At 47.2% G+C, this 27,610-nt stretch overlaps 1 long non-coding RNA gene across 2 annotated transcripts in view; it reads left to right on the forward strand.

The window, feature by feature from the left end:
- LOC142301127 (uncharacterized) overlaps window positions 1-27,610 on the forward strand; it is a 192,722-nt gene that overhangs the window by 113,939 nt on the left and 51,173 nt on the right. The window contains exon 3 of one of the 2 annotated variants that reach the window (XR_012752697.1): window positions 3,177-3,361. The exons of the other annotated variant lie outside the window; for it this stretch is intronic. This is a non-coding gene — a long non-coding RNA (uncharacterized LOC142301127). The remainder of the gene's footprint in view (window positions 1-3,176; window positions 3,362-27,610) is intronic. 2 annotated transcript variants of the gene reach the window in all.

Here is a 27,610-nt window from a genome sequence, read left to right on the forward strand (position 1 = left end):
TATGGCACACTTGTGTACGTTTAAATGGCGCACTTGTGCTCGTGTATATAGCGCACTTGTGTACGTGTATATGGCGCACTTGTGTACGTGTATATGGCACACTTGTGTACGTGTATATGGCGCACTTGTGTACGTGTATATGGCGCACTTGTGTACGTGTATATGGCGCACTTGTGTACGTTTAAATGGCGCACTTGTGTTCGTGTATATGGCGCACTTGTGTACGTGTATATGGCGCACTTGTGTACGTGTATATGGCACACTTGTGTACGTGTATATGGCGCACTTGTGTACGTGTATATGGCACACTTGTGTTCGTGTATATGGCGCACTTGTGTACGTGTATATGGCACACTTGTGTACGTGTATATGGCACACTTGTGTACGTGTATATGGCACACTTGTGTACGTGTATATGGCGCACTTGTGTACGTGTATATGGCACACTTGTGTACGTGTATATGGCACACTTGTGTACGTGTATATGGCGCACTTGTGTACGTGTATATGGCGCACTTGTGTACGTGTATATGGCACACTTGTGTACGTGTATATGGCGCACTTGTGTACGTGTATATGGCACACTTGTGTACGTGTATATGGCACACTTGTGTTCATGTATATGGCACACTTGTGTTCGTGTATATGGCACACTTGTGTACGTGTATATGGCGCACTTGTGTACGTGTATATGGCACACTTGTGTTCGTTTATATGGCACACTTGTGTTCGTGTATATGGCACACTTGTGTACGTGTATATGGCGCACTTGTGTACGTGTATATGGCATACTTGTGTTCGTTTATATGGCACACTTGTGTTCGTGTATATGGCACACTTGTGTACGTGTATATGGCACACTTGTGTACGTGTATATGGCGCACTTGTGTACGTGTATATGGCGCACTTGTGTTCGGGTATATGGCACACTTGTGTACGTGTATATGGCGCACTTGTGTTCGGGTATATGGCACACTTGTGTACGTGTATATGGCACACTTGTGTTCGTGTATATGGCACACTTGTGTTCGTGTATATGGCACACTTGTGTACGTGTATATGGCACACTTGTGTTCGTGTATATCGCACACTTGTGTTCGTGTATATGGCACACTTGTGTACGTGTATATGGTGCACTTGTGTTCGTGTATATGGCACACTTGTGTACGTGTATATGGCACACTTGTGTACGTGTATATGGCACACTTGTGTTCGTGTATATCGCACACTTGTGTTCGTGTATATGGCACACTTGTGTACGTGTATATGGCACACTTGTGTACGTGTATATGGCGCACTTGTGTTCGTGTATATGGCGCACTTGTGTACGTGTATATGGCACACTTGTGTTCGTGTATATGGCACACTTGTGTTCGTGTATATGGCACACTTGTGTACGTGTATATGGCACACTTGTGTTCGTGTATATCGCACACTTGTGTTCGTGTATATGGCACACTTGTGTACGTGTATATGGCACACTTGTGTTCGTGTATATCGCACACTTGTGTACGTGTATATGGCACACTTGTGTACGTGTATATGGTGCACTTGTGTTCGTGTATATGGCGCACTTGTGTACGTGTATATGGCACACTTGTGTTCGTGTATATGGCACACTTGTGTTCGTGTATATGGCACACTTGTGTACATGTATATGGCGCACTTGTGTACATGTATATGGCGCACTTGTGTACGTGTATATGGCGCACTTGTGTTCGTGTATATGGCGCACTTGTGTACGTGTATATGGCACACTTGTGTTCGTGTATATGGCACACTTGTGTTCGTGTATATGGCACACTTGTGTACGTGTATATGGCACACTTGTGTTCGTGTATATCGCACACTTGTGTTCGTGTATATGGCACACTTGTGTACGTGTATATGGCACACTTGTGTACGTGTATATGGCGCACTTGTGTACGTGTATATGGTGCACTTGTGTTCGTGTATATGGCACACTTGTGTACGTGTATATGGCACACTTGTGTACGTGTATATGGCACACTTGTGTACGTGTATATGGCACACTTGTGTTCGTGTATATCGCACACTTGTGTTCGTGTATATGGCACACTTGTGTACGTGTATATGGCACACTTGTGTACGTGTATATGGCGCACTTGTGTTCGTGTATATGGCGCACTTGTGTACGTGTATATGGCACACTTGTGTTCGTGTATATGGCACACTTGTGTTCGTGTATATGGCACACTTGTGTACGTGTATATGGCACACTTGTGTTCGTGTATATCGCACACTTGTGTACGTGTATATGGCACACTTGTGTACGTGTATATGGCACACTTGTGTTCGTGTATATCGCACACTTGTGTACGTGTATATGGCACACTTGTGTACGTGTATATGGTGCACTTGTGTTCGTGTATATGGCACACTTGTGTACGTGTATATGGCACACTTGTGTTCGTGTATATGGCGCACTTGTGTACGTGCATATGGCACACTTGTGTACGAGTATATGGCACACTTATGTACGTGTATATGGCACACTTGTGTACGTGTATATGGCGCACTTGTGTTCGTGTATATGGCACACTTGTGTTCGTGTATATGGCACACTTGTGTACGCGGTGTAAGCGCATCCCAACGTGGTCTGCATGCAAGATCGCTCGCGTATTATGAGAAACACTTTGGCAATAGCCATGATCATTCAGGGGAACGTTCGGCAGACATATATGCAGAGCAGCAGGCCATGCAGAGTCCATTATCTCAGGGAACAGTTAGGGAACACTTGGATACTCTTCCTGCCCAATCTGCATAGGGTTCAATAAACGCTATATGTTGTGATGGGTGGGCTTCACAAAGGGGTAAAAGCAGCAGGGCCAAAACGAGGCATCATATACAAGCACCATCTGACACAACAGATTTCCTTCTAACTATGCAGTGATACTGTTTTTACCGCGTGATCTTCAGTAATACCAAAACCATCTTCAGTAATATTACATTTTTCATATACAGACCTCCAAATCACGTGGCCCTAAGTGATCAATTTCTAACTGGCCACAATCACCTTTATGGCTATCTCATATATAAATTTGACTTGTAACTATTTAGCATATGATTATACAGATTCCTGTCATGTTACTGCATTGTTACTGTTTTGCTCCTGTATACTACAAATTACAACTTGTTCTCACATTCCCTAACAGCTCAGGGTGTTATTAGGCTGATTCCCAAGTGAAAAGTCACTGGTTCGATTCGAGGAGCCATGAAGATTTCCCAAGAAAAGAGAATCAGCATCATCCAGCTCATCAATAGCGGTTTCCCAGCCAAGAAAATTGCCAAACTGCATCATGTGAAGCCATGAAAGTTGGAGGAATATGAAATGCTCCAGGTACTACAAAGATATGACTTTTCGAAATATACTTTATTAGTTACCTCTTTTTGTTTCCTTCTTTCTCAAGCAACATGCTCCAAGAGCTTTTGTGGCTTTCTATTTCATGTTGTTTTAGAAGCTGCTTTGAACTGCTGCTCTAATCAAGAAGACAAACTTACACACTATTTACAAACAATCTTACTATCTGCCAACATGGGGGATGGGAGCAGGGAAGCTCACACAGGGAGTGCACCTGTAAAAAGTGATTTGAATACAGATTCTTGCAAGGGCAGCAGTTCAAAGCATCTGCTAAAGGAGCTTGAACTAGACAGTTAAAATAGCACTTTCAATATGATGTTTGGTAAAGAATAATGAAACAATAATGGTGACTGAAGACTGACACATTTTCATCACTTAACTCTATATTTCTGGAGTAACCAAGCTAAGAAGAATATACATAAAGTTATGAAACCAAGAGGGTTACACTACCATGAATACTATGATCAGCTGCTCATGAAGGGTAAGGGACAATATCTTTATTACCATTGTACCCACTGTGCAGTCCATGTCTTGTCCAGACAAGCCTCCACACCATAAACATATTATTGGCGTCCCAACGATGAATCGGTGATCGTCCGACCAATGAGACCTTCACCAATCTACAAGAGCAGGGCTCACAAAGTCCATGGAGCGGTAGATTATAAATGTGTGAACACCGTGGGAGCGGCGGTTTCGCATGCCCACTACTGTTCTGTTCAAACAAGGATCTTTGGATCCCCATTTTCATTTTAACCAGTGATTGCATGTGTGGATAGGTCACTAATAATATATTTGGTGGGGAAATATTTTCAATGCAGAGAGCTGAGATCCCTTCATCCCCAAGGACTCAGAGAGCCAAGATCCCTTCATCCCCAAGGACTCAGAGAGCTGAGATGCCTTTATCTCCAAGGATTCAGAGAGCTGAGATGCCTTCATCCACAAAGGACTCAAAGAGCTGAGATCCCTTCATCCCCAAGGACTCAGAGAGACGAGATGCCTTCATCCCCAAGGACTCAGAGAGCCAAGATCCCTTCATCCCCAAGGACTCAGAAATCTGAGATCCCTTCATCCCCAAGTACTCAGAGAGCCGAGATGCCTTCATCCCCAAGATCTCAGAGAGCCGAGATTTCTTAATCCCCAAGGACTCAGAGAGCCAAGATCCCTTCATCCCTAAGGACTCAGAGAGCTGAGATCCCTTCATCCCCAAGGACTCAAGAGCCAAAATCCATTCATCCCCAAGGACTCAGAGAGCCGAGATTCCTTCATCCCCAAGGACTCAGAGAGCCGAGATCCTTTCATCCCCAAGGACTCAGAAATCTGAGATCTCTTCATCCCCAAGGACTCAGAGAGCTGAGACCCCTTCATCCCCAAGGACTCAAAGAGCTGAGATCCCTTCATCCCCAAACTCAGAGAGCCGAGATCCCTTCATCTCCAACAACTCAGAAAGCCGAGATCCTGTCATCTCCAAGGACTCAGAGAGCCGAGAACCCTCACCGGAATAACACCTTTTTTTTCAACTATGCTTCATCTAAACAGTACAGAAGTTTTATTTAAACGCTTTTTTTTGTTATAATCAAATTTCTTTATTATGATGCACACAACAGCTTACAAGCGATGCACCAGTCTTTCCTCCAGAGCAGCATGCGAAAGATTTGTTATGGCGAAGAAACAATGGCAGATTGTAACAACCGGAACACGTGTTGGAACAGGAGGGACAGGGGCTTCGTAAATATGATGCTAAACCCAGATTCCATTTTTTCTGTAATAAACTTACACTACGCAGCTAATTTGATAAATCGGCGCATCTTATTATAGGGAATTTAGTGAAAATAACACAAAACAGGCAAAGCTCTCTGGAGGGGCGCTGAGCTGAAATGATGAGGTAGAGGTAGCAGGGGACCGGAGGGACATGAGTTGGCATGCTGTCATACCCTCCATTTTAATCCCAGCTGGTACCAGATTCCTCGTGCCACAGAGGTAATCCAGCTCAGCTCCATTAACATCGACCATCCGTCATTCACGACTTAACCCGTTGAGAACCCTACGGCTTCCCGGCTATTGTTCCCTTAGAAGACCCCATGCCGAAGTCCTTGCTTGGCAACAAAAGGAACAGTTTGATCCTCGAACAAAACCTTTGACCTTGGATTCACCTTCACGTTGAATATGAGTATAAAAAAAACAAATAAGTTAGCACCGATACATCGTTAAGTATGGAGTTGGTAGAAGAGCTGGACGGTAGGCTGCCCGGCTCGTATGTATTCATGGTGGAATTGTTGACAGCCTCAATAATAGGAGCAGCGGCACACGGAGTTTCTGTAGACTGCCTGCCTTGACCTATAAACCCGATGCGACTGAAATAAATGCAAATGATCCTGACTTGCTTCACATACCACTAAATGGCATTCAGACCAAGTTGTGTCTAGCAGACAGACAATAAGCCACTGTCCCACCCATGCCATGCACGCAGCCTGGGAAAAAAAAAGACGACACGGCAAGAGAGGATCACTTCACACACAAGAACTATTATCCTCGTCACCTCGAAGACCGTGTCAGGCTAACATAGTCACACCGAGCCGGAGGAGATATTCGAGAGGTGTCGTCGATGAATGGAATATTTAGAAAAGTAATAGAACGCTCTCTCATTTGCATATGCAAATGATGCTGGCATTTGCTTAATTAATGAAACTGGCAAATACAATGCCGCCAGTGCACACTGGATCACGCTAGAATGGGCGCATTAATGAGGCTGATTTGATATTTCCTTTCTGAGGGACGCCACAGAGAGCGGTATTAAAAATTAGGCTTTGGAAGAGAACACTGGCACGGATATCGGCTTTAGGATGGTGGGGACCGGCAGAAGAGCACAGTGGGACCAGATGCTGCTTTGCAGTCCTGTTCCGTAGGGTTAGGAACTCGGTCCAGAGACCGTGGTGTTGTCTTCTAAATTGTAACTATTCATAAACAGATTACAAGTAGAGGTGATGTAGCGCCCCTGAAGCCATCAGGAGCTACATCAGGGACCCAGAAGACCAGTGCCAGTACCAGCAAAACATTCAATTTAATCTCTGTTTTTCCCTATTCCCAAAGACTGGTGACTGGCTAGGGTAGGACCCAATGGATGGACACCTAGGTGTGGTACCGATCCAGTCCACTAGACGACAACCAGGTGGGAGCGGTCAGGCAGTCAGTAAGTGGAAGCGAGAGGAGTTGGACGCAACCACACTGACAGGAGAGTGTGACGGTGACCTGAGGGCCCAGCCTTGTGGTTGCCGGTAGACTGCGGTGGAGTACTCCCGAAACCATAGCACCAACGTAGTACAGAGCCCTAGGTCAGGCAAACGCTCCAGGCAGACCTGATAAAATCTACACAGTGATGGGACAATTCAGGACCTCACCAATTGTAAAGTTCGGAAAACAGTAGCAACGGGAGAACCGGGCAAAAGGACCAGAGAAACCGACCCGACAGGGTTCAAGCTACCTGTCATAAGGACTGAGACAGAGTGACAACCAGGAGGGGACCCACAGACACTCCAAGCCACGGAGACCCACCAATCAGAAACAGGTGCAGGGGAAGAAAGTCACCAGGTTATCACAAAGGAACAAAGGGGACCAGTAGTGAGGACTGGCCTTCTTCGCATTGCCAGCTACTCTACCACCGTGAGTAAAAGAAACCAGTTAAACGGCAATCCATTGTGTGGCCTACCTTCTTTCCGCGCCCAACGACAACATCTATCCCCTGGGGCCTGGCCCTACTTGCCGAGGATCCAACATCCAGGCTACCACCAACATCAGCCCCATTAGTGAGAGCTGTGCAGCTGCGGCTCCACTTAAATAGCCACAACCCGCAAGTGGCGTCACGACAAAAACCTTTACTATCCCCTGTAAATACTCCTTTTTAAAAGCAACCCCGAGGGTCACGGAACCGGGCACCGGCCACTACACTTGTGACACTTCCCCAGTTGAACCAGGCCCATGACCGAGTACCCCATACCCCTGGGGCATCACAGTGATCTAACTGATTTGATGGTAACCGAATTTATGCCGAAGTTTTAGAAAATTGGCAAATTTCTAATAATATACATTTTAGTTTGTGCAATATTACACATTGCATCAGTCAGAAAAAGATCACATGACTCTGTTTATGGCCTTGTAGCTATCACATAAGAGGATGTAGGAGAGCCAGTATAAAAGCCGAGGCAGGGAATGCAGCAGCTGTTTTCTAATGAATCTAGATAGAGCGAGGGCAACACAACTTAGCCATAAAGATAGAGAGAGACAGCCTTAAAATACTGACAACAAACTATACAGATAGTGTGTGTCACTGGTGTGTCATGGGTGACAGACAGTCATGTGGTTTCTTGCAATAGAAGATCACAGCGTTTGGCTGCACAAAATGCTCCCTGACTTTCTATTGTTTCTGCTGTCAGTACTGATTGGAATAAATAGGTTTCCTGCTTGATTTTCATTTCTCACCCTTTTGGACCCAGCAGGAGCTAGCCTTCCACCCAGCTGCTGATCATCGGTATTCTCTTGTGTAACGGGCAGGGAATAGGATGGTACAGGGCTCCTAGGGTTGACCCTACAACTCGGGACCCTGAGCTGTCCCTTATCCCAACGGTAGACTTAATGGTAGTCAGGGTCGAGCCTCCAACGTGGCCCGGTCTCCTGTCCAGGCCCTAACCACTATACCTCCACCACCTAGGGGATTGACCCAGATGGAGAACAACAATCCACCAACACAGAACAACAGACAGGGGTAATAGAAAACATACACACCAAAAACCCTGCACCAGGGGATAACCAAAGGTGTACGGGTAGGGGAACAAAGAAATGGAGATAGGAGAACAACTTACAACAACAACAACAGATAGCAGCAGCAGTAGTGAACAAGACGTCCTCCCTGCTCCCTGGCTAGCTCCTGACTAAATAGAATAACCAGCAACAAGTCCAGGAAGAAAAGAGCTTAAATCCCGGCCAGCAACCGATTCACTGCTGTAACAGAAAGTACATTACACCCCCCCCCCATCCCCATGAGTGCCTAAAGTGAAAAAAAAAAAAACATTTAAAGTGCATGGTCTAGATGGTAAGCTGAGAGCTGGCCCGGAGCCTGTCCCTATACATGTGACATCTTGGTGCTTAAATACTCCCTTCTTCCCTGGACTATTGCTGGTGATATTATGCAGTTCATTCTAGCTCTGGTTGGAAGCAGGTGGCTTGCTCTCATCTGTAGTATCGTTGCTGAAGCTTTGCTGAACTTCTGCCTGAATCATCTGTGGATTAGTACTTCATGCTTTTTCCCCCTTGTGTCCTCCTTGTGTCTTCTCTAGTGTTTAGTGGGGTTGGCGAAGAGCTCATCCCACCAGTTCCCTATTTAGGGCCCAGCAGTAGGAATACCTAGGGTCAGGTACTGTATCTGGCTCGGAGCATAGATGCGGAACCTATCTAGGATGGTGAGGGACCCCAGGGACCAGCAGTAAGTTTAGTAATGGGCCACCATCTCCCCCTTCCCTAGATGCATGGGTCCCTTTCCCTTCCGCCGCTCACTTGGTACTTCCCCGTACCTAGCGTGATAGGACGACAGGACGACGATTACTATCCATTTACCCGTAGCCATATATGTTGAGATCACTATGATATTTCTAAGGCTTCAGAACTTAAAAGCGGTTGCATACAGTTGTACAAACCTACCTCTGTTCTACACTTTTTTTTGGGGGGGGGGATTGGAAGCTTAACAGTACTTTCGATTTGTGGAAAGTTTAAAGTTTTGAAAAATATTTGGGCAAACTCGAATTTTTAAAGATTCGCACTTCTTTAGTGACAAGACTTGGTTATCTTACATGTATATTATGAAGCACGAACACTATATTCCCATAACACCAGGTATAGAGCTGTTGGAGAAGAGTGCGGCACTGAGATTTTACCATGAGTGAACCCACCTGACAATGTGTCTATATAGTTCACACCTGCAAAACAATGGTCATTCAGGAGACTTTTCTCATAAACATGCTTTGTTTTACATGTCAGAACCACTCTACGCCCCATTTTCCTGTCCCTGAATGTGCTCTAGTAGGCCGCTCCATCACAACAACACGCACAAGAAACCTTCTACAAGCACTGGTTTTCTGAAGGCTTCATCATGCCAGGTAGATTTGTCGACTCTTCAGGGAGTCTGGGAGGTCTCTCCTTTTCCTAGTAGCCAACACTCGGACCTTTCGGAAGAGTTGACCATTATGTTAGTTTAGTTAGGGCAGTTCTGAAGGCTTCAGCATGCCTGGTAGATTTGTCCACTCTTCAGGGAGTCTGGGAGGTCTCTCCTGTTCCCAGTAGCCACCCAGACCTTTCGGAAGAGTTGACCATTATGTTAATTTAGTTAGAGCAGTTCTGAAGGCTTCAGCATGCCTGGTAGATTTGTCCACTCTTCAGGGAGTCTGGGAGGTCTCTCCTGTTCCCAGTAGCCAACACCTGGACCTTTCGGAAGAGTTGACCATTATGTTAGTTTAGTTAAAGCAGTTCTGAAGGCTTCAGCATGCCCGGGAGATTTGTCCACTCTTCAGGGAGTCTGGGAGGTCTCTCCTTTTCCCAGTAGCCACCACCTAGACCTTTCGGAAGAGTTGACCATTATGTTAGTTTAGTTAGGGCAGTTATGAAGGCTTCAGCATGCCTGGTAGATTTGTCCACTCTTCAGGGAGTCTGGGAGTTCTCTCCTTTTTCCCAGTAGCCACCCGGACCTCTAGGAAAAGTTGACCATTATATTAGTTTAGTTAGAGCAGTGGGACTATGTCATCAGTCATGGCTAAAGGCTCGGACTTGTTTCATGGCTCTTCAAATGACCTTGAGGACCAACTCTACATCTATACAGAACATGCCCATGAACATTTATAGTATTCGTTGTTATCATTGTACACACAGGACATCGTATAAGAAATAGACCCAGTGACAAGTGATTGCTCCAAGTGCATCCCCAAATTAGAGTTTCAGGCCCTCTAGTTATGTCAAAGGCTGAGCCTTCCCACTGGTGGATCAAACCTTGATTATGTGGCCACTAGTGATGAGTGTTCACTACTCACATCGAGTGGGTCTGACGCTTGGACCCACTCAATTCGAATAACAAGTATAATGGAAGCCTCATGGGAAACTCAAGCATTTTTACCAGCAGACCCCACTAGAGGTCTGGGGAGGCCTGAAAAATACATGTGGAAGATGACTGGATGTATCTCTGACTCCTAGGTCACTGCTGGGAAGTAAAAAATTAAATAATTAAAAAAAAAGTGTTTTTGTTTTTTTTTTGATGACCAGCCAAGTTAAAGCAGGCAGCTGTGGGCTGCAGCCCTCAGTTGTCTGCTTTATCTTGACTGGTTATAAAAAAAAGGGGTCCCAACGCCATTTTTAGAAATTATTTGTTTATAAATCATTTCAAAAACCAGCATATGGTCCCCTTCATTTTTGATAACCAACCAAGTTAAAGCAGACAGTTGCAGGCTGGTATTACCAGGTTGGGAAGGTCCATGGTTATTTGGCCCTTCCAGCCTAACAATAGCAGCCCGCAGCAGCCTCAGGAGTGGCAGATCATATTAGATGCACCAATTGTCACCCTGGTTCTGGTGCAGTGGCAATCGAGATAATATTTTGTGGGGGGTGTGAAGATGTAATTTACCCTCTCACTGTATATGCATATTTCCCTGGTTGTATTAGTTGTAATTCATGTATTTCCTTGGGGGAGCTACTGATCTCAATGTGTGTCTCTCATACAATTGTAGTCTTGGCATCTAATGTGATTATGTAAATAGCCTGTCCTCTTCTTTCCAGAGTTGTGTATCTAATCTGTAATTGCATTGGCCAGTGAAGGAATAGTCATTGTTCTGCACAGCAGGGGATCCCTTCATCTACTGTGGCTGGCAGACATATGGGAGCCCTGTGATGGACCAAACCATTGATGATAGGATGTGTGACCCCCACCCCCTGAACATGGTGGGCTGGTCAAGGAGCACAGACAATGCATTTCCCTTTTTGTAACTTCAGAGTGAGCTGAAACTTGAAGAGAGCAGGAGCCCCAGCCTGGGTGGCTGTGGACACGGACGGAGCTAGGCCTGTGTGGCGGCCCGTGGGATTGTGTGGAACTCTTTGGACTACTGTAAGGACGATTGCTTTGTTATCCGGTCCGAGGATTGTCGGGAAGGGCCCCCGAATCTGTTTTACGTGGACTTATCGTGTGCTGTTCTTGTATTCCTGTTAATAAACCTGTTGGATCATCCTCGGCCTGTTGTCTCTCTTTGCTCTGATGTACACCCCGTCACAAACTGGTGGCAGCGGCGGGATCAGAGCAGAAGAAATGGAGGACAACGGCCAATCAACGTCTGAAACCAGAACCTCAGGATACAGGAACTGGACTGTGGTGAGCCTGCAATCAAAGGCCCGTGAAGTAGGAGTTCGTTTCAAAGGACTCTCCAAGGAGCAGCTGATTGAGGCACTAGAAGGAGTCTGCTCGCAAAATGACGTGGAGGAAGGATCCTCACAGCAAACGGAAGAAAGACGGCAGCCGGAGGTAAATACCCAAAAAAGTCAGTGGGTTGTGTGGTACGAGGAGGAGATGGCCTTGCTGGGAGAGGAGACCACCATAGAAGATAAGAGGGAGGCCATGCGTGGAGCTAAAGAGAAGGAGCGCAGGATGGAGGAGATGGCACTGCTGGATAAGGAGCTCGCTGTGGAAGCCGCGAGAGGTTCCAGACAGACTGTAACCCCAGCACCCATCATGAGGGAACTTCCCAGGGTGTCCCGCAAAGACTTTAAGCCGTTTAATGAGGCTGCAGGCGACATTGAGGGCTTCTTCCAGGACTTTGAGCATCAGTGTCGATTAATGGAAGTCCCGGACAGGGAGCGTGTCCGGCATCTGGTTGGGCTCCTAGAGGGGGGAGCTGCTGAAGCCTATAGAGCTATGGACCCTCGGTGGAACTGTGAGTATGCGGAGATTAAACAGACTATTCTAAAACATTATGCTGTGACCCCAGACACTTACAGGACTCAGTTCCGTGCTTTAGCCTGTGATGGGGAAGTGTCTTTTAAGATATATGCTCATAGACTCAAACAAATATGTAATCGCTGGCTGGAGGCAGAGGAGGCCTTATCTTGGGAGACCTTCCTGCAGGTCATCCTAAAAGAACAATTCTTTGCCCAGTGCCCCGCTGAGATCCGGGAATGGGTGCGTGAGAGAAAACCAGCGACAGTGGAGGAAGCTGCTGCTCTCGCTGATGAGGCTCTCACCATCAAGCCTCAGTGGAGGGTTCTGTTGGAGGATGGAGAGACGCCTAACAGCTCCACAACACCGGATGCCCCCAGTTATTCTGTCCCCATTGTTCCCCGTTCCTCTAAGCCACCACATGTTGATACCCGTGTTAATGTGCCTCCAGTTGCTTCTACTGCACTTTCTGGAATACGCCGGGGAGAGGAAGTAACAGAGCGCAGGTGTTATGTTTGTAGGCATCCCGGGCATTTGCAGGCCTCATGCCCAGCCAGCCCATGGAGGAATCATCCTCAAACCCCTACAGCACCTTCAGGTGGGAGCCGGCCTCCAAGTTCCCCTACCCCTTACCCAAGAGGACGCCTTGGATGGAGGGAGACCCAGCTCAGATGCTATCAATGTGGACAGCCAGGGCATCGGCAAGTCTCCTGCCCAGCTGTTCAAATGAGGACTGATCCTGCACCCAATCGGATCGTTAATTATTTACAGCCCAGTGCCATGGAGGAAGATGTGGCACCGTTATGTGAGGACTGGCCTAGTGACTCAGCCCCCCATGTTGCACCACCAGGAGTTTACGGGGTGCGACCCGCAGTTATGACGACTTCTGCTCATCGAGGTAAGCACTTGCAGAAGGTTGTGCTGGATGGACAGAAACTTGTTGGATTTTGTGACTCGGGTGCTTTCCTCACACTGGCTGATCCCCGAGTGGTTCGGCCTGAGGCAATCCATAGAGGACCTGGGATTGTTATTGAACTGGCTGGTGGACAATGGAGGACTATTCCCACAGCCACTGTGGATCTGAACTTTGGTTTTGGGGTCAGGCGATGTGTGGTTGGGGTGATGGGTGGTCTGCCTGCAGCTGTTCTCCTGGGCAATGATGTGGGAGAGCTACGATGCCAATTCGTGGCTGCATGAAGCCACATGTAAGTAACGCTCTGCCTGTGTGTACTTAACCAGTGACCTGTAGAGGTCCCTAGTACGTACACAAGTTGGGAGGGGGAGGGATTGTGAAGATGTAATTTACCCTCTCACTGTATATGCATATTTCCCTGGTTGTATTAGTTGTAATTCATGTATTTCCTTGGGGGAGCTACTGATCTCAATGTGTGTCTCTCATACAATTGTAGTCTTGGCATCTAATGTGATTATGTAAATAGCCTGTCCTCTTCTTTCCAGAGTTGTGTATCTAATCTGTAATTGCATTGGCCAGTGAAGGAATAGTCATTGTTCTGCACAGCAGGGGATCCCTTCATCTACTGTGGCTGGCAGACATATGGGAGCCCTGTGATGGACCAAACCATTGATGATAGGATGTGTGACCCCCACCCCCTGAACATGGTGGGCTGGTCAAGGAGCACAGACAATGCATTTCCCTTTTTGTAACTTCAGAGTGAGCTGAAACTTGAAGAGAGCAGGAGCCCCAGCCTGGGTGGCTGTGGACACGGACGGAGCTAGGCCTGTGTGGCGGCCCGTGGGATTGTGTGGAACTCTTTGGACTACTGTAAGGACGATTGCTTTGTTATCCGGTCCGAGGATTGTCGGGAAGGGCCCCCGAATCTGTTTTACGTGGACTTATCGTGTGCTGTTCTTGTATTCCTGTTAATAAACCTGTTGGATCATCCTCGGCCTGTTGTCTCTCTTTGCTCTGATGTACACCCCGTCACAGGGGGGTTGATGTCAGCTGTGAATTGACAGCTGGCATTAAGCCCAGGGATTAGTAATGGAGAGGGGTCTATCAGACACACCCATTACTAACCCAGTAAGTGTAAGGTTAAAAAAAACAATAATTATAAAAAAAATAATTTGAAAAAAGACTCCCCCACATTATCTCTTGTTCAACAACTTATTTAAAAAAAACTATGAAGATCCAATGTAATTTATTGTGTAGTGGCCCCATGACATCTCCTGAATCCGTACGCAAAAGTATTGAGCCTCCTTCAGAGAATGAGGCTCTATAGGTCACTTTCTGTCAGTGCGAGACCCGGAGTTTCTTACACGCGGTGACTTCACTGAGTTACTGATATCACCGCACGTGAGAAATTGCTGGTCTGGCGATGTCCGGGAGTGACCCATAGAGCCTTGTTCTCTGAAAGAAGCTCCATAGGTTGGAGTTCAGACTTGGGGGATGTCGTGAGACCAATACACAATTGATTACGTTGGATCTTCATGTTTTGTTTTTTCTTTTTTTCAAATAAAATGGTGAACGAGGGATACTGTGATGGAGTCTTTAGTTAAATAAACTATTTTTTTCTGTGTGTGTCTTTTTAACTTTACATTGACCGGGTTAGTAATGGGGGTGTCTGATGACCTTTCTCCATTACTAACCACTGGGCTTGCTGTTAGCTGCTGAGCAAGCTCACTCATCACTAATGGCCACTAATATGGTATAAATATAGCTACATTAATAGTGTCTGGTACTATTTATATTTGCTTCACAACTAATTTATTAAGTAATAGAAAAATATTAAATATTTAATTTACCTTTTTATATTCCTGTCCATAGCAGTTTCTTAAGAAATACCACCTGCAATATTAAAGAAAGTGTAATTACAGACTTCAGTCACTATTTTATATAGTCTTACAGTAAAATAATAAAAAAACACATCAATCTATAGAAAAAAATGCTATTTTGTAAATATATTAGTGATCCTGAGTTACATCCTTATTATGCTCCAGAGCTGTACTCACTATTCTGCTGGTGCAGTCACTGTGTACATACATTACATTACTGATCCTGTACTGATCCTGAGTTACCTCCTGTATTATACTCCAGAGCTGCACTCACTATTCTGCTGGTGCAGTCACTGTGTACATACATTACTGATCCTGAGTTACTTCCTGTATTATACTCCAGAGCTGCACTCACTATTCTGCTGGTGCAATCACTGTGTACATACATTACATTACTGATCCTGAGTTACCTCCTGTATTATACTCCAGAGCTGCACTCACTATTCTGCTCACTATACATACATAATAATACTAACCCTATAGTTATGCTCTTAGGCCTAAAACACACTTCCGAAAAAAAAAGTACGTGTCTCACGTTCCGTTTTTCGGGTCCATGTTCCGTTTTTTTGGGGCGTTTCTCCGGTACATGTGACATCCGTGTGATGGCGTATGCTTGCCGTGTGTGCGTGTGGAATGTCCGTGTATGCATACGTGTAATGTCCGTGCGGTGTCCGTATGTGTTGGTCCGTGTGTGATGTAAAATGTCGTTGCTACATACCCGCTGACAGCCGACACAGACAGAGATGAGCGATGAGAATGAACTTGGGTGAACTTCACCCGACTTCATTGTCATACCACGGCTCTGTCTGTGTGTGGCGTCCTGATTAGCAGACACCCGTGATGGAATCACCGGTGACCGCTAATCCCCAGAGTCACTGAAGTGAGCGGCGACATAAGCGCTGCCGTCACTCAGGTTACCCACGGCTAGCTGGAGTCCTCCACCCCACACCGCTACTCACCTGTGACTTCAGTGCAGATCACGCAGTGCACTTCAGACACTCGGGCGACTCGCTGTCACAGTTGGAGGATCCAGCGGTGACTGCGAGTAACCTGAGTGACATCAGCGGTGCTCGCTCGGCTCACTTCAGTTGCTGCTTGTAGGTGATAGAGAGCGGTCATAGTGTGTGGCCGCTCCTGTCACCTTCATGTAGCAGAGCTGAGAGCGTCGTGGGACATCCATGGATTACGGCGGACCTGGATGGATTTTTTGGTTTTATTAAATTGGTGAACGAGGGAGTTTGTTTGTGTTTATTATTCTAACTAAAGGTTTCTTTGAATGTGTGTGTTTTTTATTATAAATAAAGGTTTATTTGTTTTTGTGTGTTTATTTAATGTTAATAACAGGTTAATCATGGAAGTTTTCTTGGAGAGACGGCTGCAATGATTAACCTAGGATTTAGTGGCAGCTATGGGCTGCCATTAACTCCTTATTACCCCGATTGCCACTGCACCAGGGCAATTCGGGAAGAGTCAGGTAGAGTCCAGGAAATGTCGCATCTAATGGATGCGACAATTCCGGGCGGCTGCTGGCTGATATTGTTAGAGTGGTGGGCTCCCCACAACGTGGGGCTCCCCATCCTGAGTATACCAGCCTTCAGCCGTGTGACTTTACCATGGCTGGTATCAAAAATGGGGGGGAACCGCACGCCGTTTTTTTTAATTATTTATTTTACTGCACAATATAGACACGGCTACCGGATGCTGTGATTGGTTGCAGTGAGACAGCTGTCACTCAGCGTGGGGACGTGTCTCAAAGCAACCAATCATAGGCGCCGGTGGGCGGGGGAAGCAGGGAATAGTAGATTGATTAATGAGCGGCCGGCACTTTCAAAATAATTAAAGCCGCCGTCTCTTTTGGACTGCTGTTCTTCGCCGCGCTGGTGATCGGGGATCGGTAAGTATGGGATGGGGAGATACAGACCGACAGACAAAGGGACATTGACTGACAACCACAGAAAAAAGGGTTAATTGACTGACAACCCAATTAAAAATAGATTGACCGACATTGCTCATTAAAAAACGCACATGGACGGTACATGTAGCACACAGACATGCTACATGTGCCGTCCGTGCAGGCACGGACCCATTGACTTTAGCGAGTCCGTGCCTGCGTGATCCCGGAGAAAAACGGACATGTCGACCGTGTGGAAAAACGCACACACGTACAAACGACACGGACACACGTTCCGTGTGGTTTTACGTGTGTGTGCCTGTTACCATAGGGTAGCATTGGTCTACGTGTTTCCGTGCTGCCGGTACGTGCAAAAACGTACCAAACACGTACCGGTGGCACGGATGTGTGTCGCAGGCCTTAAAGGGATTGTCCAGATTTAAGAAAAACTTGTCATTTTTTCTTTAAATCACTAAAATAGAGCTTACCTGCAATACCAGACATATCCTAAGAACGGTTTTGCTGCTGTTTTTGGAAGAAAGCAGCAATGTAGAGCTCCTACGTTTAGCTGTATAATGTACACATTGCACACACTCCTACATCAAACATTGAGATTAATTTTGAAGAATATGATAATAAATCAGACATTATGAAATGCTCAGATCGGGGCCGTCAGATAAGATGAAAATGTGACACAGAAGATAAGACACCGGCAGCTCTTAATGAAGGGGATCCACCAGCCTTAGGAAGGACCTTGGGCTAGCTATGTCTAGATGACACTCCGCATTTCCCCAGTGTAATAAGTCGGAGTGTGAGATGAGGGGATGGCCGCCCGGGCTTTACGCCGAAAAGACAGTTCACAAAAGGCTCCTGAAGAAGGTTGCCACAAATTGGTTAAGATCCCAAAGGGACAATATTAGGAAGGCGAGAAAGAAAAAAAAATGAGCCGCTTTCGACAGGCAAAGTCTGTATCTGATCTGTCTCTAAACACTTAGAAAATGTGAACATCAAAAAAAACAATTTGGGGGAGGGTAAGAAAAACACTCAATTATCTCTATTCTAGAAAAAAGACAAAAACAAGGTGGTCAGGAATCGCCTTCTCTGATAGACTGCCTCAGAATAAGATTGACAGGTCTGGAAGTGTCACAATGACCGGGGAGGGCTCCAAAAGTGGCTCTCAGACTAGGGGAGCCTAGCTATTTCATATCTTAGAGTTACCTCTGAAGGTTAGGATGTATGAGCCACCTTCCTGGCTCTGCTCCTGACCAGCCTTGATCTTATAACCCTTCCTCCCCACCACACCCCTAGGCCCTAGCTGTCCCTACTTCCAGAGATACATCTGATGGTGATGATCTCTGGACCACCTTCCTGGCCCTGCTCCTGACCAGCCTTGATCTTATAACCCCTCCTCCCCACCACACCCCTAGGCCCTAGCTGTCCCAGAGATACGTCTGATGGTGATGATGTCTGGGCCACCTTCCTGGCCCTGCTCCTGACCAGCCTTGATCTTATAACCCCTCCTCCCCAGCGCACCCCTAGGCCCTAGCTGTCTTTACTCCCGGAGATACATCTGATGGTGATGATCTCTGGACCACCTTCCTGGCCCTGCTCCTGACCAGCCTTGATTTTATAACCCCTCCTCCCCACCGCACACCTAGGCCCTAGCTATCCCTACTCCCAGAGATACGTCTGATGGTGATGATGTCTGGGCCACCTTCCTGGTCCTGCTCCTGACCTGCCTTGATCTTATAACCCCTCCTGCCCACCGAACCCCTAGGCCCTTGCTGTCTTTACTCCCAGAGATACGTTTGATAGTGATGTTGTCTGGGCCACCTTCCTGGCCCTGCTCCTGACCAGCCTTGATCGTATAACCCCTCTTCCTCACCACACCCCTCGGCCCTAGCTATTCCTACTCCCAGAGATACGTTTGATAGTGATGATGTCTGGGCCACCTTCCTGGCCCTGCTCCTGACCAGCCTTGATCTTATAACCCTTCCTCCTCACCGCACCCCTAAGCCCTAGCTGTCCTTACTCCCAGAGATACGTCTGATGGTGATGATGTCTGGGCCACCGTCTTGGCCCTAATCCTGACCAGCCTTGATCTTATAACCCCACCTCCCCACCATCCCCCTAGGCATTAGCTGTCAGGTAACACAACATCTGCCACTTACAATAGGTGATGTCACAGCTCACCTCCTCCCCTATTCACAATGACCTTTGCCCAGATTAGAGCATGCTCAGATGACACTTCTATACATATAAATAGGGTGTTAGTCATTGTATAGCTGTTTATGTCCATGTGGCTGATAAAAAGAACAGATAGTATGAGTGTAATATTAGGCTAGCGTCCTATGTGAATTTCTAATTTTTTTATAAATAGTTTTATGAAAAATAATAAAAAAAGAACAAAAATTGTAATGAAGCCTTAAACAATGGATCATGTTCAGATGACACTTTCCCTCTACACTGCACATTTATGTGTCCATCCGTGTGCGATTCCGCAGACACAGGCGCTGTATACCGAGCCGCAGAACGTGACTGTGCAGCGCTGTGCTCGCAGTAAACCTGACCTTTGCATTGGTAATTTTCTTGGCGAGTAAATGTAACTTGCAGCTGTCAAAATATCCCTCCCGAAAAGGCAAATTACCATCAGTAGGAGCCTCTGCTGAGAGCAGAATAAGGGGCGGCTCGGCCCCAAACTAAAATCAGAAATGCGTTATTGTTAGTGATGAGCGGGCACTACCATGCTCGGGTGCTCAGTAGTGATGAGCGGGCACTACCATGCTTGGGTGCTCAGTAGTGATGACCAAGCACTACCATGCTCGGGTGCTCAGTAGTGATGAGTGGGCACTACCATACTCGGGTGCTCAGCAGTGATGAGCGGGCACTACCATGCTCGGGTGCTCAGTAGTGATCAGTGGGCACTACCATGTTCGGGTGCTCAGCAGTGATGATGAGTGGGCAATACTGTCATGATGTATTTTACCTTCTCACTGTATTTGCTGTAATACTATGTCAGGATGTGATGTCACTTTCCTTTGGTTGTACTTACTGAACACTTTGAAATGTCTTGGGATGTAAGTAACCATACCTTCCCCCCATCTCCTGTGTCTCTGGGCCCATAATGCAATTATCTCTTGTCCACACAGCCAGGGGAACTTCTCATTGTTTCGTAAGCAGTGGATAACGCCAACTACACAAACCTGTAGACATCTCGGAGCCAACCTTCTAGAATTTTCTAGTGGGCCCAACCATTGCATAGACCCCTACCCTTGAGGGGCGGGCCCACGAGCTCAGACAATACACTCCTGTTTCTAAATGCAGTTGGGAGTTGAGTTTTTGAAGAGGAAGGGAGCGAGATCTGAATCTGCGGACAGACCTCGCCGTCCAGTGGATTGTGTGGGATTTCTGGGACTCTGAAAAGGACTATTACGTTGTGATCTGGCACTTTGGATTATCGGGAGGTGCCCCCGAATCTGTTTTATTTGGACTTGTCGTGTGCTGTTCCTGTATTCCTGTTAGTAAACCTGTTGGATCATCCTCGGCCTGTTGTCTCTCTTTGCTCTGATGTACACCCCGTCACAAACTGGTGGCAGCGGCGGGATCAGAGCAGAAGAAATGGAGGACAACAGCCAATCGACGTCTGAAACCAGAACCTCAGGATACAGGAACTGGACTGTGGCGAGTCTACAAACAAAGGCCCGTGAATTAGGTGTCGGCTACAAAGGACTCTCTAAGGAGCAACTAATTGAGGCATTGGAACACGCTTGCCTGCAAGATGGCACCGAGGAACAATTTCCACAGCAAGGGGAGCAAAGACGGGAGCCGGAGGTGAATACCCAAAAAAGTCAATGGGTTGTGTGGTACAAGGAAAAGATGGCACTGCTTGGAGATGAGGCCACCATAGAAGATAAGAGGGAGGCCATGCGTGGAGCTGAAGAGAAGGAGCGCAGGATGGAGGAGATGGCATTGCTGGATAAGCAGCTCGCTGTGGAAGCCGCGAGAGGTTCCAGACAGACTGTAACCCCAGCACCCATCATGAGGGAACTTCCCAGAGTGTCCCGCAAAGACTTCAAGCAGTTTAATGAGGCTGCTGGTGACATTGAGGGCTTCTTCCAGGACTTTGAGCATCAGTGTCGATTAATGGAAGTCCCAGAAAGGGAGCGCGTCCGGCATCTGGTTGGGCTCTTAGAGGGTGGAGCTGCTGCAGCCTATAGAGCTATGGACCCTCGGTGGAACTGTGAGTATGCGGATATTAAACAGACTATTCTAGAACATTATGCTGTAACGCCAGACACTTACAGGACTCAGTTCCGTACTCTAGCATGTGATGAGGAAGTGTCCTTCAAGATGTATGCCCACAAACTCAAACATCTGTGGCATCGTTGGTTGGAGGCAGAGGAGGCCTTAACCTTGGAGACCGTCCTCCAGGTCCTCCTAAAAGAGCAGTTTTACTTCAAGTGCCCCGCTGAGATCCGGGAATGGGTGCGTGAAAGGAGACCAGCCACTGTGGAGGAAGCTGCAGCTCTAGCTGATGAGGCTCTCACCATCAAGCCTCAGTGGAAAAAACTACTACCCAGTGAGAAAAAAAACACCAACCCCCCAACGCTGGTGGCCCCTGGTCCTTCTGGCCCCAATGTTCACCATCACCCTAGACCGTCAACTCATGGGGACCTTCGTGTGACTGTGCCTCACATTACTCATGCTCCACCTTTGGGAATACGACGCGGAGGAAGAATCCCAGAGCGCAGATGTTATGGATGTGGGCAGCCTGGGCACATGCAATTCCAATGTCCAGGTGTTCGTAGACAGAACAGCTACAGACCGCCTTTGCCTGTTCATTACCTACAGACACCTTCACCAGGAGAAGAGCTGGATTCTGTGCCTGATGACTTGCCAAGTGACTCAGATATCCTGGCTCCCCTACCCGGAGTCTATGGGGTGCGAGCTCCAGCCACCTGTTCTTCTGATCTTCAGGACAAACATCTACAGGAGGTCGTGCTGGATGGCCAAAAAGTTGTTGGCTTCCGTGACACTGGGGCTTTCCTCACCATAGCCGATCCCCGAGTAATTCAACCACAAGCAATTCAAAAGGGACCAGGAATTGCCATTGAACTGGCAGGAGGTACCCAGAGATATATTCCAAGAGCGAGTGTGACCCTGGATTATGGCTTTGGGGCAAAACAATGTGTGGTCGGTGTGATGAGCGGCCTCCCTGCAGACGTTCTTCTAGGAAATGATGTGGGGAATCTTCATTGCCACTTTGTCGGTGCGGTAACCAGAAGTCAAGCCAAGAGAGCAGCCCATGTGGACGTGTACAACCCATCCATGGAACTGAGGCCACCAGAACTGCCATTACAGCCGGTGAGTGATTCTTCTTGTGGGGATAATATGAATGTTACTTGGGATAAAGTTCAGTTTAGACAAGAAGTAGAGACTGACCCCACCCTTGCTAGTTTTAGAACTCGGGCTGAAATAGGGCAGCTAGGGGAAAACGGAGAAAGAATTATCAGAGAAAATGGACTTCTGTATCGGGTTGCCAATGCCGACTCCCTAGATAAGCCCTGGACTTATAGCAAACAGCTGATTGTTCCTCAGAAGTACAGAATTCCCCTATTACACCTGGCTCATGACATTCCTACGGCTGGCCATCAAGGCAAAACCCGCACCGAGAGACGATTGACTCAAACTTTTTATTGGCCGGGGATTTCCCAAGCAGTAGCGCATTTCTGCCGAACTTGTGACATATGTCAGCGTAGAGGGCGACCCGGAGATCACCCAAAGGCACCCCTGCAACCGCTCCCTATAATAGAAGAACCCTTTCAAAGAGTAGCTGTTGATATCATTGGACCTCTGGCTAAACCAAGTAAATCTGGAAAGCAGTACATTCTCACTGTTGTGGACTACGCCACCCGATATCCAGAAGCCGTGGCCTTGTCAAGTATCTCTGCAGCCAAGGTGGCCGAGGCCTTGGTTATTATTTTTACCAGAGTAGGATTCCACAGTGAGATCTTGTCGGACCAAGGCTCCCAGTTTATGTCAGAGTTGGTCCAGTGTCTGTGGCGCACCTGTGGAGTACGAGCGATCCGAACGACCCCGTATCATCCCCAAACAAATGGACTTTGTGAACGATTCAACGGCACTCTGAAGAATATGCTAAGGGCCTTCACGGACCGAGATTCAGACTGGGAGAAGTACCTACCCCATCTCTTGTTTGCCTATCGGGAAGTTCCCCAGGAGTCCACTGGGTTCTCCCCCTTTGAACTACTCTATGGAAGAAAGGTCCGAGGACCCTTAACCCTGCTCAAGGAATACTGGGAGGGGCAAGTTGAAGATACAGGAACCCCTGTTGTCCCTTATGTCCTAAAGCTGCGAGAAACCTTGGCCCAGCTTGCTAGTTTTGCACAGAGTCATTTGCGTATGGCTCAAACCAGACAGAAGACATGGTATGACCGTAAAGCACGCTATCGGGAGTTTGTAGAAGGACAACAAGTCTTAATGATTGTTCCCCATCGGCAGAATAAACTGCAGACCACATGGGAGGGTCCCTTCCGGGTTCTCAGAAAACTGAATGATACCAATTACCTTCTTGCTTTAGATGATCAGGGGCTAAGGCAAAAGACTGTCCATGTGAATATGATTAAGGAGTACCATGACCGGAACATTCCAATGATAGCAAGCTGTCGGTTGGCTTCAGAAGATGGTCAAGAGGATGAGGACTCTCTACCTGATCTCGTGGAAGCAGCGAGAGCCCCATCCACTGTGGAACAGGTTCCCCTGGGAGATTACCTGGACTCCTTACAGAAAATCCAGATGCTGGAAGTGCTTCAACAGAGACGGGCTGCTTTCTCATCCCAACCAGGTCGAACCACCGTCACCCAACATCATGTGGACACTCAGGGCATCCGTCCCATACAACTGGCTCCTTACCGGGTACCTGAATCAGTTCGAAACACCATGCAGCACGAACTGGAGGAGATGTTACAGCTTGGGGTAATCCAGGCCTCCCATAGCCCTTGGGCCTCCCCTGTGGTGTTAGTACCCAAGAAGGATGGGAGTACTCGATTTTGTGTGGACTATCGGCGACTAAACGACCATACCGTCAGCGATCCTTACCCAATGCCTCGTATTGACGAACTTCTAGACCGACTGGCTGGGTCCCGATATGTCACTACCTTGGATCTCAGTAAGGGATACTGGCAGATCCCTCTAACGGATGAAGGGAGAGAACGGTCCGCTTTTATAACCCCCTTTGGTCTGTATGAATTTCTAAGCATGCCTTTTGGAATGAAAAATGCCCCGGCCACCTTCCAGAGAATGGTGGATCAGATCCTCCGGGGATGTGATGACTTTGCTTGTGCCTACTTGGATGATATCGCCGTCTTCAGCCACACATGGGAGGAACATCTGAATCAAGTAGCCATTATTTTGGACCTGATTCTTGCAACCGGCCTAACTATTCGACCCGATAAATGCCAATTGGGGATGGGGGAAGTCCAGTACCTAGGACATAGAGTGGGAGGAGGGAAGCTCCGACCTGAGCCTGCCAAAATCCAGGCTATTAGAGACTGGCCTGTACCCCAAACTAAGAAACAAGTTATGGCTTTTCTGGGCACTGCCAGTTATTACCGAAAATTTGTTTCTCATTTCAGTACTGTGGCCAAGCCTCTTACCGACCTGACCAAGAAAACAATGCCCCGGCTGGTGATCTGGACTCCAGCCTGTGATGAGGCTTTTAACCGGCTGAAGGATGCTTTGATCTGCGATCCTGTCCTGGCTGCTCCAGACTACAAGAGGAGATTCATTGTGCAAACAGACGCCTCTGCTTATGGACTGGGAGCTGTCCTCAGCCAGGTGAATGCAGCTGGGGACGAGCACCCCATCGCCTATCTCAGCCGGAAACTGCTGGACCGAGAAGTGGCCTATGCAACTGTTGAGAAGGAATGTCTGGCTGTAGTGTGGGCCCTTAAGAAACTACGGCCGTATCTGTATGGACGGGAATTCACTGTGGTTACTGATCACAATCCCCTCACCTGGCTGAACAGAGTCTCTGGGGACAATGGACGCTTACTGCGATGGAGCCTGGCTCTGCAGCCCTATAACTTTACCATACAATATAGAAGGGGCAGCCAACACCAAAATGCAGATGGACTGTCCAGGCAAGAGGAGCCCTGAGTCCTGTCAGCCATTCCTGCGTGTACTTAACCAGCGACCTGTAGAGGTCCCTAGTACGTACACAAGTTGGGAGGGAAAGGGATTGTCATGATGTATTTTACCTTCTCACTGTATTTGCTGTAATACTATGTCAGGATGTGATGTCACTTTCCTTTGGTTGTACTTACTGAACACTTTGAAATGTCTTGGGATGTAAGTAACCATACCTTCCCCCCATCTCCTGTGTCTCTGGGCCCATAATGCAATTATCTCTTGTCCACACAGCCAGGGGAACTTCTCATTGTTTCGTAAGCAGTGGATAACGCCAACTACACAAACCTGTAGACATCTCGGAGCCAACCTTCTAGAATCTTCTAGTGGGCCCAACCATTGCATAGACCCCTACCCTTGAGGGGCGGGCCCACGAGCTCAGACAATACACTCCTGTTTCTAAATGCAGTTGGGAGTTGAGTTTTTGAAGAGGAAGGGAGCGAGATCTGAATCTGCGGACAGACCTCGCCGTCCAGTGGATTGTGTGGGATTTCTGGGACTCTGAAAAGGACTATTACGTTGTGATCTGGCACTTTGGATTATCGGGAGGTGCCCCCGAATCTGTTTTATTTGGACTTGTCGTGTGCTGTTCCTGTATTCCTGTTAGTAAACCTGTTGGATCATCCTCGGCCTGTTGTCTCTCTTTGCTCTGATGTACACCCCGTCACAAATACCATGTTCGGGTGCTCAGTAGTGATGAGCGGGCACTACCATGCTCGGGTGCTCAGTAGTGATGAGCGGGCACTACCATGCTCGGGTGCTCCATACTCGAAATGAGCAGGATATGGGGAACTCGAGCATTTTTCCAGAAGATTTTCCTATCGACTTCCATTATATTCGGTACTAGAGTTGCGCCTATCCAAAAGTCCAGAGCACCTGAGCATGGTATAGTGCAGGATGTAACTGACGATCAGTACAGGATAAGCAATGTAATGTATGTACACAGTGACTGCACCAGCAGAATAGTGAGTGCAGCTCTGGAGTATAATACAGGAGGTAACTCAGGATAAGTAATGTAATGTATGTACACAGTGACTGCACCAGCAGAATAGTGAGTGCAGCTCTGGAGTATAATACAGGAGGTAAGTCAGGATCAGTAATGTAATGTATGTGCACAGTGACTGCACCAGCAGAATAGTGAGTGCAGCTCTGGAGTATAATCTAGAATGTAACTCAGGATCAGTAATGTAATGTATGTACACAGTGACTGCACCAGCAGAATAGTGAGTGCAGCTCTGGAGTATAATACAGGAGGTAACTCAGGATCAGTAATGTAATGTATGTACACAGTGACTGCACCAGCAGAATAGTGAGTGCAGCTCTGGAGTATAATACAGGAAGTAACTCAGCAGCAGTAATGTAATGTATGTACACAGTGACTGCTCCAGCAGAATAGTGAGTGCAGCTCTGGAGTATAATACAGGAGGTAACTCAGGATCAGTAATGTATGTACACAGTGACTGCACCAGCAGAATAGTGAGTGCAGCTCTGGAGTATAATACAAGAGGTAACTCAGGATCAGTAATGTAATGTATGTATACAGTGACTGCACCAGCAGAATAGTGAGTGCAGCTCTGGAGTATAATACAGGAGGTAAATCAGGATCAGTAATGTAATGTAGGTACACAGTGACTGCACCAGCAGAATAGTGAGTACAAGAGGTAACTCAGGATCAGTAATGTAATGCATATACATAGTGACTGCACCAGCAGAATAGTGAGGGCAGCTCTGGAGTGTAATTCTGTCTATAACTCCGGATTAGTACAAAATCCTTACTATCCTTCCTTTGCAGGTAGATTAATTATATGATGTGGGAAGGTGAATTTTCACTTTATTGTTCGTTATATGACTTTAGAAATGTAATAGAAGCCAACTCTGCTTTTTTTCAGCCACATCTCCCTAGACATTTTGCAATACTCCTTTCTGCCAATGATTAATCTCTGCCAATATTTTTATTCACCTTTTTTGCGCAGTGTTAATATCGGCGGTGTCGGATTTTACACACAAGGAAGCCGGTGTAATTGTTTTTGCATGCATGTCCCTTAAATGCCCTTCTCTTTTCAGATATGATTGTTAAGCTCACGTTAATAAAACATTCAGCTGAAATCTGGCTGCTGTCCATACGTCCCCAGCAATCTGACATCCCTCTACCAAACATTATGTCTTTTCTAACAACTATGTCCTACTGACGTGCAGGAGCCATTCCAGCTGGCCGCGACACAAAGAATTATCAAAATTAGCCCCCAGAACCCGACATGAAACAGTAAAAAATGTACATAGAATGATGAAAACATCGATTGCCGGCGCTCGGTGATTACCGGTGAGTGCCGCTGATTACCACCTTTTCGAATAAATTATGCGGGTCAAAAAGACCTGTCCTGCCTTC

The sequence above is a fragment of the Anomaloglossus baeobatrachus genome, chromosome 4, assembly GCF_048569485.1.
Source record: "Anomaloglossus baeobatrachus isolate aAnoBae1 chromosome 4, aAnoBae1.hap1, whole genome shotgun sequence".
In the NCBI taxonomy this organism is placed as follows: domain Eukaryota; kingdom Metazoa; phylum Chordata; class Amphibia; order Anura; family Aromobatidae; genus Anomaloglossus; species Anomaloglossus baeobatrachus.